At 40.1% G+C, this 15,916-nt stretch overlaps 1 protein-coding gene across 7 annotated transcripts in view; it reads left to right on the forward strand.

The window, feature by feature from the left end:
- The window catches only part of LOC134302078 (band 4.1-like protein 1), a 105,668-nt gene that overhangs the window by 2,044 nt on the left and 87,708 nt on the right, over positions 1–15,916 (forward strand). The window contains exon 1 of one of the 7 annotated variants that reach the window (XM_062987103.1): positions 12,657–12,674. The exons of the other annotated variants lie outside the window; for them this stretch is intronic. The gene's annotated coding sequence lies outside the window, so the exon portion shown is untranslated. Of the gene's footprint in view, positions 1–12,656; positions 12,675–15,916 lie in introns of those variants that run through there. 7 annotated transcript variants of the gene reach the window in all.

Here is a 15,916-nt window from a genome sequence, read left to right on the forward strand (position 1 = left end):
GTTTGGTGCAGTAGTAACACATGAGCTGATTACGTAATGTAGAAGTGCCTGAAGGGCAGGTGCATGAGAGCCTCTCTTCCAAACCACCACACTATACTGTATGTGTTTGAACTTCAGCTTAGAAAATCCCAACCATTCCTTTCTGAACTGCATTTAGATGAGTCAGTTTTTGTTTCCACCAACAGATTTTTAACACCAGCTCAAGATATTTTACACAAGATCGAGCATGCATGAAATTATCAGGTTGTTTTGTTCTGCATGGTGGAAATTTAACTCCTAATATAGATGTTATTGTTGATATTAACACTGTTTGAACAAAATGACATGATGACGGCCAGTGGAAACCAAAATCATCAACCTACTGAGACCTGGATTCAAAATTACACCGAAAATCAAAGTACAATATTGAAATCACAGGCTGGGTCAGTTTGTGTGAATTTCATCAAGGCAACTCGTAACGTGACCCAGGAGTGTGTATGGCCCCCACGTTCCTGTATGCATTCCCGACTATGTCTGAGCATGCTGATGACATGGCAGGTGATGTCCTGGGGAATCTACTTCCAGATGTGGATCAGGATCAGGCATCTGTGAGTTCCTGGACAGTCAGTGCTGCTACTTCCCAGTTCACTGGCACTGATGCGTAACGTCCCTGAAGTTCTCAATTGGATTCAGGTCTGGAGAACCTGGGGGCCAGTCAATGACATCAATGCCTTTGTCTTCCAGGAACTGCCTACAGACTCTGGTACTGTCTGGGTGTTAAGGAATAAGGGCCTTGCTCAAGGGTCCAACAGTGGCAACTTGTCCATCTGATCAATAGTCCAGCACCTTAATCGCAGTGTATCTATTGTTTTACTTATTTATGCATATGCACTGATGCATAACGTCCCAGAGGTCCTCAGTTGGATTCAGGTCTGGGGAACTTGAGGGCCAGTTAATGACATGAATGCCTTCGTCTTCCAGGAACTGCCTACAGACTCTGGTATTGTCTGGGCATTAAGGGTTAAGGGCCTTGCTCAAGGGTCCAACAGTGGCAACTTGGCCATCTGATCAATAGTCCAGCACCTGATAATGGCTTTGCAAACCTTCTTGCAATGGCATGTGTTGTTTAATGGGGTTAAAGTCAGGGCTCTGTCTTTAGTGTCCTTGCTTTCATAATTAGGAGGAGTGTTATTATATGTTGGGTATATAGGGTATATTTTTAATCCAGTTAAATTCCAGTTAAATTTGTAAATATTATGGACAAAGATGTACAGGGTGTGTGTAGCCTGGTGTAGCTGGTGAGATACTATAGTGATCAGTGCCAGTTATTCCAGTAACGTTGGCCGAATTAAAAATGCCGTAAGTGTCTTTTTTTCAAAAATAAAAGCAGCGCTCTCACTAGGCAGTCTACCAAGGCATAAACCAAACGAACCCCAGCCAGCTGATTCCCATTGCTCACTATGTAAATGTACTCGAATGTTTACATGACTGCAGCACCATGCACAAACACACACATTCTCCCACTCTGCCGCTTCACCAGACACCTTCAGGAAGGGAGGGTAGCTTAAGCCGTCGGTCACACTGGAAAAAAACAACTGACTGTAATGGGTGTTGACGGCACTCATTGTAAGCGATCATTAAATAAGTCGGTTTGTTGTTTGGTTTGTTGTGGAAGCACATGGCACCTACAAACTGTTCTGGCTAGAACCTGTTATGCAGTGTGAGAGGGTGTGTTGGAGTGTTTGTACACTCCTCTCGAGACATGTTGAGGCAGATCTACAGAAAGAAATGGAATAAACTATGTCTCTTCAGTTGTTTTAAGGTCTTTTTTTTGTTTGCTTTGTCTAAGCAAATATATCAGCTATGTCAGCAGAGCAGCTGCGGCTATGACAGTGTTTCCTACAAAAGACTGGCAGCACTTTTGTGTTTCCCTTCATAACAAAGCCTATTGTCTGTGTAAAGTAGAAACCTACTGCACACAGCCTTTTATTAATTTATTTATCATACGTCCATGTTTATTAAAATATGGAAATAACATACTGTTTGTCTATTGATGTATGAACTACATAACCGAAAGTATCTGGACACCTTTTAATTGCTTCATGGACAAACATTGGCATTGGAGGTCTTTCCACCTGTCAGATTGTTGCCCTACTAGAGGTAGAACTGACCCAGCCAGTTGTTAGAACTGCTATTGAGAAGAATTGACACATTCTTCAAGCAGGAAACACTAGCTTACAGATCTTACAATAGCCTTAATTTGTCCTTACCACTTTTCAAACTGGTTGTGGGCACGTCAGCACAAGAGGCTACTTTAGAAGCTCTTTTATGGCTGTGTAGATGCAAAAAAGCAAAGGATTAAAAGATGGAAATAACACACTGTTTGTCTGGTGTTGTATGAAATACATAGCTGAAAGTATCTGGACACCTTTTAATTGCTTTATGGATAAACATTGGCTGTAGAAAGAGTCATACCCAAGAGCTAAAGGTGGCTGTCAGATTGTTGCCCTACTAGAGGTAGAACTGACCCAGCCAGCTGTTAGAACTGCTATTGTGAAGGATGGAACACATTTTACAAGCAGGAAACACTAGCTTACCGATCTCACAATAGCCTTAATTTGTCTCTACCACTCTTCAAACTGGTTGTGGACATGTCAGCACAAGTGGCTTCTTCAAAAGCTCTTTTATTGATGTGTAAATACAAAAAAGCAAAGGATTAAAATATGGAAATAACACTCTGTTTGTCTGGTGATGTATAATGTACATAACCAGTATGATCTGGACACCTTTTAATTGTCATATTCAAGAGCTAAAGGAGGACTGTCATTGGAGACCTTTCTACCTGTCAGATTGTTGACCTAGCCAGCTGTTAGAACTGTTATTGTGAAGGATGGAGCGCATTCTTCAAGCAGGAAACACTAGCTTACAGATCTCACAATAGCCTTCATTTGTCTCTACCACTTTTCAAACTGGTTGTGGACACATCAGCACAAGAGGCTACTTTAGAAGCTCTTTTATGGCTGTGTACATGCAAAAAAGCAAAGGATTAAAATATAAAAATAACATACTGTTTGTTTATTAATGTATGAACTACCTAGGCGAAAGTATATGGACACCTTTTAATTGCTTTATGGTTTATAAACATTGGCTGTACAAAGAGTCATACCCAAGAGTTAAAGGTGGATGTCATTGGAGGCCTTTCCACCTGTCAGATTGTTGCCCTACTAGAGGTAGAACTGACCCAGCCAGCTGTTACAACTGCTATTGTGAAGGATGGAGCACAATCTTCAAGCAGGAAACACTAGCTTACAGATCCAACTCTAGCTTCAGTTTGTCATTGGTTGGAACAATCACTGAGTTTTCAAACTGGTTGTAGACACGTCAGCACAAGAGGCTACTTTAGGAGCTCTTTATGGCTGTGTAGATGCAAAAAGGCAAAGGATTACTGCCTGGTGAGGTGTAAAGTACTTTAAACTCTGAACTCTAAGCTCTGTGAAGATGTGTCCTTTGGAATAATTAATCATGCCTCAGGATCTGACAGTCTGTTGAAAGAAACATTACCTGTTTAAATAGTGTTATCTACCATGAAGGAGGAATAATGGTCTTGGGCTGTTTTAGATGATTTGTGCTCTTCTTAGTTTTAGGGGCATTCTAGAAAGCTTGCAGCTCTGGCAAGTGTTTTTGAAGGTCAATGACTACATTCTATTACAAAAGCACCATTCTGGCCTGCATATATATTTTTTAATTTTAATAATTTCATTTTTATTAACTGCTTTATCCTGGTCAGAGTCTTAATAGAGGTAGGAATACCCTGGACAGGGTACCAATCCATCACTATGCTTTGGCAATCCACCCATGATTTTGACCATGTTGTGTATATCAGCATTGTATATTGAACAGGGATGCAAATATTATCAGTTCAGTCCCAACAATATCTAAATCCTGAAAGATCAGTATTTAGAAAGAACATTTTACTTAGAGCCGATACTTAATTACAATATGCTTATCATAATTAACAGTGATGCAGTTGGTATTGTAATTATTATAAGACTACAAGCAGAGTTTTACCTTCATATTGGGGCATGATGCAAAATCTCCACATCATTTTTCTAAAATATTTATGTTATACACAGATCCACAGAGTTTAACATGCAGTCAGAGTAACAAGTGAGTTATAAATCACCGTTCTGAACTCGCGGTACCGTGTGTGTGCAGAGATGTGAAACATTAGCCGCTGGAAATAAATTTAAATGACCTTTTTTACCTTACAACATTAATCGAATGTGACTTCTTAGTTGTATTTTGTTTAACCACATAAACATTAACATTTGTAACATTGAATGTGCAGCTGTACTCACTACATGCGGATTATTCTGGCACATTTGAGGTGATAATAATGTGTTTCTAGTGACACATGCATGACTGAATTTAAGACACACTTCTAATTTATATAACAGTTTCTTTTAAGATCACTGAAGTGGCTACTATACAATTAACCTCAGCAGTCGTGTCAGCAAGAGAGCAGAAAAAATAATGGCTTTCCTTTTAGAGTTAATCACGGTCAATAGACTCAACCTGGACTCAGCACTTATAACCAAAACCTGTAACATGTTCAGAATTTTGATGTCACCAGTTGTTATTTATTACTTTTACATTTTTGGTCTCATTTTGCTGGAATAAGAGTATGAGAATTGTGAGAGTGTTTAATTAGATTTCTGATTCATCAATACAGTCTGACTCTCAGTCAGCATTCAGTTCATCACACTGGTACTTACATTAACAGCATTTGGCAGACACTAATTCAAAGTAACTTACAATTCTGACTGAATACAACACTAGCAATTGCAGTGGCTCCAACATTTCCGAATTGGTAGTGGTGGGGCTTGAACCAGCAACCTTTCAATCATTAGTCCAGTATCTTATCCAGCAGGAGCAACTGCCCTGAAAGCAACTGTTCTTCAGGTGACTTGAAGGACTACACAGACTACTATTATAGTCAGGTTCTGTTCATACAGACCCTTATTATACAGACATTTTACATTTACCAGACACTTTTATCCAAAGCAGCTTCCAGATGAAAGTGAACACAATACAGTGCAGTGGGGGGTTGAAATTACTTTTTCTAAACTGGTGCGACAAGCACCATGTCTGAAGCACATAGCCATTACATGCTGCAGTATGAAGATTCCACTCCACAAAAATTCCGCGACCACAAAAATAGATTCAGCCCATTATTTTATTTACCATATATTTACCATTTAGCTCTGTGGTAGCCAGATGTGCAGTTCTGTTTATACCAGTCAATCAGTGCCAGATTAATCAGATTTAGACCAACAACTGTCTGTGGGAATTTTTCCCAATCAGTCAGTGTTCCAGTACATCCAAAAGTTATTTAATAAGGTCTGGGTTCTCTAAAGGCCGCTGGAGGGCAATGCTTTTTGTCATACAAGGTATTCTAATCTTATAGTATATTTATAACTATGTATATATTGTTGTACTTTTGTTTATTATTGCATTACTACTAACATTCTGTCCTGAAATGCGTCTCCTTACTATGCCATTTAATGAGATATTTGCCCTTCAGCTAAATCTATGGAAAATGAAGCTCTAACTTTTTAGACGCTCCCTTAATTTTGTCCTTCCCAAGGAGGCACTAGTCCTGACAGTTGAATAGTCTGTGATGTCAGCGATTTGAAGCCGTGATAAGGACTGCATGAAGTACTGTCTTATTTCTTTAGGAAAATCTGTAAAATAGATTGAGCTGCATAATAACTTCACGTCTATTATGCAAATGTATTTAAGACCCTTCTACTGGTCCTACTTTGGGTTGAAATTCTCTTTTAATATGTAAGATCCATGCAGCCATGCAAATGAATCCTAAATCGAAAATTGCAGACTAATAAAAAAAGTCCTGCCCCATTCGTGTGATTCTAAATGGCACGATATGAGACATTTAAAACCCTTTGTTTCCCAACATTCTGATTAAATCGATAGATATTTTATGACAATATGCTTGATTTATACAGAGAATCCATCCTCTTAACACAGTATATGTGACTTTCTATTCTAATAGATCCATACCAGCTAAAGATGCGCTCTTTTACATTAACAGTGTTAAGTATCAAGTATCTCAGTTAAAAGTACCCAAGCACTTATAAATATTTTATGACCCTGTCTGCATGTCAAATCATAATGTTAGTGTTAAATTCAGAACAAAGTCAAGACAGCTCGGCACAGCAAGTGGCCAAATTGATTCATTCAGAGATATAAATCTGTAAACTCCCTCGCCTGTACTGGTTCAGTTCTCTGTAATGTTATGATATTACACACACAAGCTTATCTTCCATGGCTGCATGATGCTATTACACCATGGTGCTGAATACTGTGCTACTTATTCTGTTGGCTGAGGTGATAAATCAGGACTCGGTTGTAACAATAAAGAAAAAAATGGAAAAAAGCAGTGGTTATACCATTATTTTTCAGAAAAAAATCCCAAGCAAGATGAGAATTATTTTGATCAATGGTTTTACATGCAAACTTTTGGTGCAAATAAAATTCTTAAGGTGAATTTTTAGATAGTTACAGATGTTTAACCTTTCTGCAAGCTTTACTGAGCCCAATAAGCTAACAGTACTTACAGTATATTAACTGGTGAGTCAAAACATTATGACCACACTTCCATATACTGTCAAAACATCTCTGACCACATGGAGCCACAAGACTTCTAGAAATGTCCTATGGTATCTGGTACTTGGACATCACCATCATGTCCTTAAACGTTTCAAAATCCTACATGCCTGACCGTCCTTGTGATTTAAAAAAAATGGGATTCATTGGCCCATGTGATTGACCTTCTTTCAGTGCTTAAATGACCAGTTTTGACCCTTGCGCTATCGTTTTTAGCCAGGGGATGTTGACTGGCCTGTGACTATGCAGCCCCATAAACACATTTGTGACACCTGATCACCAGTATTAATATGATCTGCAGTTTGAACCACAGTAGCTCTTTGTTAGTCTGTACATGATGTAATATGCTTTGCCGTCCTCTGGGATCAACAAGTTTTGGCTGCCCAATGACAACTGTTGGTAGGTGCTCACCAGGCTGCATCTTATGCTGTTTTGGGGGGTACTTGGGTACAGTTACCTGGTCATAACAATTTGATCCTTATCAAAGTCACTCAGGTCTTTATGCTGATCAGATCTTCTGCATTCAACACGTGTACTACAAGTAACCATCAGCCCAGTGTGGCCAAAATAATGTGGATTCCCAACCTTATTGGACATCCCATTTTATTTTTATTACAAAAAATCATAACATGCTTTATATTGTTGCCCACAGTTTAAATCAGGCTGCAGTGTCGCCCTGTCTCGTCTTGAGAGGTGCCACATCAGACTCGGGCATCTTTAAGCTCTCACCCTGTGTGTTTCTGTACGTGTGGAGGTTTAAGGTCGGATAGGGAGGTGACATTAGTGTGTGTGACTTGCACAATGATTTGCAACAGTGGTTGATTTGCAACTCAAATCCATGAGGCAGCAGTCCCTGAGCTCTGCCTCGCAGCAAAAGTATATGAATGAGCCTCTACCTTTCAGCCTTTTCTCAGCTTTTTCTAGAAGAATTCAGTCCTGGTCTCAATTCTCACGGGAATTGCTCAATGGAAATGCAGCCGCTGACGTTCTAAAAGCACATTAGAGGCCTGTGAATGTTAGGATCATTGCATGAGTGCCCTTTGAGGGTTGTGGTCATATTCAAGTTGTTTCTGTAAGGAGGAAGAATGGAAGTGGGGGAGTTTTGTATCCAGAGCTGGGAGGTTATCACATGAAGCCATCATAGGCATATTAAGAAAATCTACCTATTTTCATTAGCCAGTAAAATGTTTCACATGTTCTATAACACCATACATATCAAGTTTATTTTTTTAATTTAAATTTTAATTCGTTACTGTTATCTGGGACAAAAGATAAAAAATGGTATTGCTGCATCCGTACAGATCTCTCCTCCAGATTTAAGTGCACTCAGCTGCCAATATATTGGCAGCTGAGTGCACATTTCTGACAGAGACAAAAACAGTGGGTTATAGGGAAAACGCAACTTTATTATCTTTAAGCGCTGATTGATCCGGCCTGTAGGGAGACAGTGCCAGCATTGATCCGGCTGATCGTTTGACAGGAGAGCTTTCTGAGGTTGTAGATTATAGATAGCTATCATATTTCTTCAGGCTATTTCTGAATAGTACATGAAAAACGACCTTTGAGAAACATCGACTGTGTTGAGAATTAAGTGAATTTGATGTGGAGTCTTTTGGGTAACGTTAGAGTGACTTATCTGATTAATTATGGACCAGGATGAAGAATGTTGGTCAGTTAGAAAGATGGAAGGTTATTGAACTTTAGACATTGGCATCAGTTTCGCATCCTGTTGAAGTACCTGGTAACAGCAAGTTTGATTCAGTCAGAATAATTCTTTTAAACTTTCTGTCAATCTAATAATTCTAATGTCTGGATATCACAGAGAATATAATTACATTCCTAATCAATACATGTGTATTGATATACAGCCCTACTGAAAGTATGCCTGACCCATACACTAACCATAACTATTTTTATCCATATGTACTGATTTACTAACATAATACTGTTAAGTTTAATATGCACACACAAATACCAAAACATGTCTATCTAATCCCATGCACAAGTCCAGCTTTGAGAGATGACAAAGGGCAAATGCTGCTTTTGAATGCTAAGCAATTAGCTCCACCGCTAGGCTAATCACATATAGCTGTTTTGCTCAATGCAGGGTTTATGCCTGAACAAAGAACAAATTTGCTTCCTGAGTCATTTTTATGTGAGTGTTAAGAGCTGAATTGTGATAAAGTACATGAAATAGTACATTTGAAGTGCTTTTACATGAAAAATCGACTAATATAGACTATATAGTTCTGATAACATTTCCAGTTTTAAAGCGACTCATAAAAGAATGAAAAATCAGTCCGTCAGTAAGTCAGTTCACTTTAAAATGTTTAGAATGATCCAATATGCAAGAAACAAATGGCACAGCCAGTATAAAGTAGCCTCACCACTAGCTTATACACCGATCAGGCATAACATTATGACCACCTCCTTGTTTCTACGCTCACTGTCCATTTTATCAGCTCTACTAACCATATAGAAGCACTTTGTAATTCTACAGTCCATTGTTTCTCTACATGCTTTGTCTGATCCACTCATACCAGCACAACACACACTAACACACCACCACCATGTCAGTGTCACTGCAGTGCTGAGAATGATCCACCACCTAAATAATACCTACTCTGTAGTGGTCCTGTGGGGGTCCTGACCATTGAAGAACAGCATGAAAGGGGGCTAACAAAGCATGCAGAGAAACAGATGGACTACAGTAAGTAATTGTAGAACTACAAAGTGCTTCTATATGGTAAGTGGAGCTGATAAAATGGACAGTGTGTGTAGAAACCAGGAGGTGGTTTTAATGTTATGGCTGATCGGTGTACATTCCAGTGGTAATGAAATTAGCGTTATAATTAGGGTTTTAAAAGGGCTCATTTGTAATTAAATGTAGGCAAAACTGGTTCATACTGGTTCATAAGTGAATTACTGGAAATCTGACAACAAATGACATTTAACTCTGAGATGAATAAACAAACCAGCATGACACTTTGATTGATCTGATGTCTTATTTCATTTTTCATATATATATGTAGACTTGTAAATGTTTATTTTACTGACTTACAGAGTTTGGTTTGGTAAGATTGTGAATTATTAATAAAAGTCTGTGGTGTGCTATGAATGTTATGGCGGCGCAGTTGTCTAACACTCTAGCCCTACACAGCCTGGATGGGCGCTTACCAGATACAGTTGACCATGTCTGATACAAGGGAAACTACAAAAAAATTAGATTTGGTGGAGCTTGCAAACCCATTTAATTCACTGAAAAGAAGCAGTATAAAAAATCCTTCACCTCTAAGGTTCACATAATGAAGTCGAGTCAGTTTTATCCTACCGCTTCCTTTTTCCCATGTTTTGAGCTTTTGTTTCTCATTCATCTTTTGCAGCTGCGAGTGTCCGATGAGTGAGGCGGTCTGAATTGATTCCTTTAATGATAAATATTGGTATTTATTCATACATTCACATTTTAATCCTTCTCCTAAGTTGCCATTGCGGTGGAATCAGACCTAGAACAAGCACCGCTGATTATGGGACTTGGGGCTACTCAGTTCCCAGGGTAATCTGAAAAGGGTTGAGTAGGTGGTAATGAGTGCAGAGTGTTTATCTGCATCTGTGAAGTTTCAGCTGGTCACCGCACTGCTTAATGCCATGCTTCTGGAATGCTCTTTTATGCAATTTGTTGTTTTTTATAATCAATACATGCATACTTTATCAATGTGGTCCTATCAATTACAGCTAAACGCAGTTACTATGACCTTTAAAGAATGTCTTTCTAGCTGAATGGGTCCGTTATTATAGTCTTTTTATCCTTCCCTAAACGTATTGCACCTGTTTTCGTTATGAAAGACGTTGTTATTGATTTCATGTAACAAGCAGCAATCATGGTGAAGATAAATAAGCTCCCTAACAATAAAACCGGCCCATAACTAACATGCTAATTCCTTAAACAATTTTAAAGAACCAGAAGTGATTGTCTCCGGACTGGTGCACCACACTGTTTTCTCCCAAAGCCTGAGTAAAAAAGTCAGCAGTCAACTGAAAGAATTGCAGGATGACCTGAAAGTAGCAGGAACAAAAGTTACACAGATAATAATACGAATGAACTGTGCCACAATCCTATCAGTTTCTACACCCCACACTTGTAGTTGATATTATCAGCATAAAGACCTGAGTGACTTTGATCAGGACCACACCATTATAGCCAAATAACTGGGTTGAATTGTTTCTAAAACAGCAAAGGTATGTTGACAGGCAGCCGAGGCGAGTACCCACCGACAGTGGTCCAAGGAGGGACAAGCCGTAAACATTGTATGGATTGTATGGATTAATGTCAAATATATGCTGTCAATTGTTGATTATGTATAATAAATAAGTCTAAAAACTGGCATCAAATTTGACCCCAAACAGGGCAATGTATGACAGCAGGAATAATGTGGTTTGAACAGCCAAGGTCACTGAAATGGAGCTTTTTGATGGTCATCCATTGTGAAGAATTAGGAAAACTCAGTTTCTTCAGGACCTTGCAGAGGCGCATGGTCATGCTGGAATCAAACTTTTAAAGGCATCTCTTTTCAATAACACATATAATTGTACATAATTGATTATATATATTTATACGCATTGATAGATGTACCTGAAATAGATTTCCGTAAACCGCCGACAGGTTTTGGGTGGCCAAGACTCACTGATGCCAGAGGACATGAAGGCTCTGGCGTCTGGTACGGACCAACAGAGGAGCTACTGTGGCTCAATTTGCAGATCATTTTAATACTGGTGATAAAGTGAATGTGTCAACACAGTGCATTGAGCCCTTCTGTGTATGGGGCTGCGTAGTCACAGGGCAGTTAAAGTGCCCATGCTTATTCCTGTCCATCATGCATTCATCAGGCATTGGAACTGGACATCTAAGCAATGGAAGATTAATTGGTCAGATGAATTCTGTTTCTTTCAAGTGGATAACCTGGCATATTGGCATCGTTTACCAGTGGAAGTGTTGGCACCAGGTTGCAATATAAATTGATCTACCTTGAATCATACAGTTAAAGGAACTGCTGGCAATATCCTGCTACCAAATACCACATGCGTCCTTTAGATCTATTGTTAAGTTCATGTCTTGGCGGGTCAGAACTGTTTTGACAGCATATAGTGCGGGTGGTTCTCTTATTTTGGCTCATCAGTGTTGTAAATACCCTTTCCCATGTATATATGTGTATGTGTTTGGATACAGTGACAGAATGGGGTGGGGTAGCACTAAGGTACATGCATGCCATGTTGTAAACTCGTGCATATAATGGCTCTGTCCCAAATGGTTTGCTACACCCCACTAGTGTGTCTGATTTCATGGCTCACATCCATAATTCTATTAATGTTGTTCACAATAATGGACTTATTGGAGCTCTAGATTAGAGGAAGCTCTTGTTTTCCTGCCCTGTTGCTGCTGTGCTGCTCTTCTATCTATTCCTATGCACCATGTTTGTTCTGTCATTTATAACAAGCCATTTTCCAGCATGAATCAGCCACTTCTTTTGGCTGACCCCTCAGATTGTTTTGGCTGGCTGTTTTGGCTATGCTGCTTTCTCTGGCTCTCATTTTTCCTGCATTTAGATCATTGAGTCTGTAAAAGATGCTTCTAAGCTGTTAATCACCTTACATTGGGGAGAAAACTGCATCGGGGAGCATATTATATTTTTATATACATAGTTTTGACCTTGAAGTTTATAATATTGTCACTGTAGACACCCAGCAACAGTTTGGCAACAGTTTGGTGAGGGCCCTTTTGTGCACATAACAAGCTCCAAAATGACATGGTTGATAGCCTGATAACCGTAGTGATCCTTTGAGATCAACTGGAATCTACCTGACCTCTCAAATGCTCTTTTCACAGAATAAGAGACTGTTAAGACTGCAAAGGGGAGCCAACTTCATATTAATGCCAATGGATTTGGAAATGCATGGTGTCTGCAACTGCTTGGCCATAATGTATAGGGGCTGATTTCCAAGCCACCCTACAGGTGAGGCCAGTAAAAATGTCCAAGTGAGCTTGAAATCAGCCATATAATAGATTGCTTTGCCACCCAAGCGCCTTGTATCTGATTTTCCCATTTGTCTTCCTCCACTGCTGCAGACCCCCACTCTGTACCACATGCAGTCACCAACCGCTTCTTTTCACCTACCTTCTTTCACAGCACTACTATCTGTGAATCAACCATCCTCCATGCTGTTGCCTTGACCAGCCAACAATAGGGAACCCCTGTGATAAGGAATCCCTTCCTCAGACACAGCCCTGAGTCTTTGTTCTCCCCCAGCTGGTCAAACTCCCAAAGAGTTCAGGACGATACTGTATATGTTAAATATTATACTTATCATCAGCTGTCGACTGTGAAGGGGTGTAGGCATTCTGATTAATATAAAACCAGATTGCTGGTGCGGCGTTAGCATCTATCTGTAGCATTCTGTGTGATGTACAGCTCTCAGCCTGATTACAGTGAGTCAGCACCTTCAGAAACCTGAAGAGTTTTGGCTCTTCTTCCTCCCCCTGGCACCAGCACTAATGGTTTTCTTTTCTCATGAGGGGGTGTTACTATATGCTTGATAATAATTGAGTTCTTCCATTTAGGAGTTGCAATACAATACGCAGTGTGAATTAAACACAGCCATAAGGACACTGGAATCTGCACGGTTCTTTAAAGCATAAAGCATAAAATTAATTTCAGATGGAAAGACGCTGTGCTTCTCTGGTGCTTTATGCTAATGTTGTTGTGAACCAGGGATGTACTAGGTGCTAAATATGTTCATTTATTATTATTATTAAGATTTATTAAGACTTACTTAGACACATAAATCGATTCCCAATGAATTTCTGAGTCTCCCTCCCTTTCTTACCTATGCAGAAGAGTGATGGCTAACACATGCTTCCTCCAAGATGTGTGTAGCCAGGATGTCACTGGGCAAGACTACACTGTTGGAAAAAAGTCCCGTGCTGTTCGTTTCCTGTCCCTTAAACTCACAGACAGCCAGAATTGGCATCACATGATTAATATGGGAGACAGAAATGCTGCTTTTAGCTCCTAGACTGCTGATTTACCTTGGTCAGGGTCACTGTGGGTCTGGTTTTCCAGAATTCTAGATTGCAGTGCAGTAACACACTAATTTTTTTGCGAGGCCTCACCCACCCCAATGACATAGCAAGTCAGGTTTGTATGTAGACGCCCGGCCCGGCCGATAGCACCGCTGGGGATCTCGAGCGCCTCATTCATGCCATTTGGGAGCCTGTCGTTCGGCTCATCTGGCACATAACAAGTGAACAAGCTGTGAGACTGACTCAGCCCGAAAACATATTCACAATTCACAGATTCTCTGACTCGTCGACAGACGTAGCAACGCTTTCAAAGCTCACACACACTCGCTAACATCCCGCTGCCTCACGCTCTGCTATACCTTGCCTAAATCATGGGGAGACGACCACTGAACTTAATCGCGCAGGTTTTGAACACAGCTCGGTGTTCGTGTTTTTAGGATGATTGCAGCCTCCGGTGTGGCAGCCTTCGTTCTGTGTGTTTGGTATGGCAACACGACACACCCCCCTATCCAATATAATGGCTGAAGACGGTTTGAAGTGGATTGGATTTCCATTTTGAAGTCGTGCTGATAGTACCCGCTCGGCTCAAAATGCTTTGTTTGGGATCACTGTAAGAGTTATGAGTAATGTTTGGTTTTTCAAGAGAACCAAGGCTACTCCCTATCCCTCAAGGGTTTTCCTTCCAAACTGGCCTGACCAGTTCCATGCAGGGTGTAGTGTGAGTGTGAGTGCAATCCAGGCTATTTTTGTTTAAACATGGATCAGGTGGGGGTTGTCATTAAAAATGAGGTATGAGCAGTTAAGTTGTACAGCTCATAACACTGTACTATCATTCATTCATTCATTTTCACTAAGCTGTTTATTCTGTGAGGAGTGGTCCAGCACCCCCTGAAAACACCAGGCAGGGCTACACACACTCACACATTTACTTACTTACCCTCAACATGGGTTATTTACCAGCCAAGCCACCTTTTGAATAATAAAAAAAATAAAGATTTACATGTATTTCTGTTTGGCAATGAAATGTTAATGGTTTACCTGATCATCACATAATGGATTGGATGTAATGAATGCATGATTTATCTCCCCTCACACCATTCATTCATTCATTCAATGTCTGTTTTAATACTGCCTTTTCCTGGTCAGGGTTGCAGTGGGTCTGATTCATAGGGCGAAAGGCAGGAAACATTTCGGGCACTTTGACAGTCCATCTCCCATCACTTCTTCATCTTTGTTGTAAAAATGAAATGCATGTGATGTACATTAATTGACTGAATTTATGTATATTTATATATATTTATTTATTATATATATTTATATGTTCTTTCTTTTTCTACCAATCAACTCGTTTCCAATTACCCGGTTATATTTCCTCTACTGCTGCAGCCACTTACCCTGATCGAGGAGGGCCATACCTAACACACTCCCCCCTCAGAACGTGTGCAGTAGCCAACCGCTTCTTATTACCTACATGGGGAGTGTTCACACAGGGAACAGTATCACACAGGGAGAGTCACGCATTGATCTCCGTTATCCCCTCTCTCTATGCAGGGGCCTTCGGCTGGTCAACAGAGGTCACAATTGCTGCGGCAATGAGGAATTCCTTTGACCCACCCACTTTTATACATTGCCAATGGGTTGACACGCCCACTCACAGACATAGCCAACTTGAGCGCTTGAGATCCAGTGCAAAAAAAATGTAATTAAAAATAAAAGGGCTCTCTGCCATCCGGCTGGTCCGGGCGGCTACATGAACAACGATTGGCTTGTTGTTCATACAGGGTGCGAAGCCGGATAGGGACCTCATAACTGATGCAATTACGACCTCTGCTGGCTGATGAGTCGAGAAATAATGTGTTGATCAGGGTGTGGCTCTCCGTGCACAAAGCTGATCCGCATATGAACTAGTCCCTCACAGTTGCAACACACATTAATTACAAAAAATATACACATAACTTACATACACTAGCACCATTTGATTAATATATACAGTTATTGATTAAGACTATTTATGTACAGATGTACAAAAATTATGAAATGGGAATGAGGAATATAAATATATAAGATTTGGACTGTACTGTACAAGTTACTGTACAAGATATGCATTATACATGGTGTGTGTGCAGGTGTGGTGGATATAGTTCAAGTAAAGTGCAGAGTGCAGAATGGGTATAG

This window comes from Trichomycterus rosablanca, chromosome 24 (genome assembly GCF_030014385.1).
Source record: "Trichomycterus rosablanca isolate fTriRos1 chromosome 24, fTriRos1.hap1, whole genome shotgun sequence".
Lineage (NCBI taxonomy): Eukaryota > Metazoa > Chordata > Actinopteri > Siluriformes > Trichomycteridae > Trichomycterus > Trichomycterus rosablanca.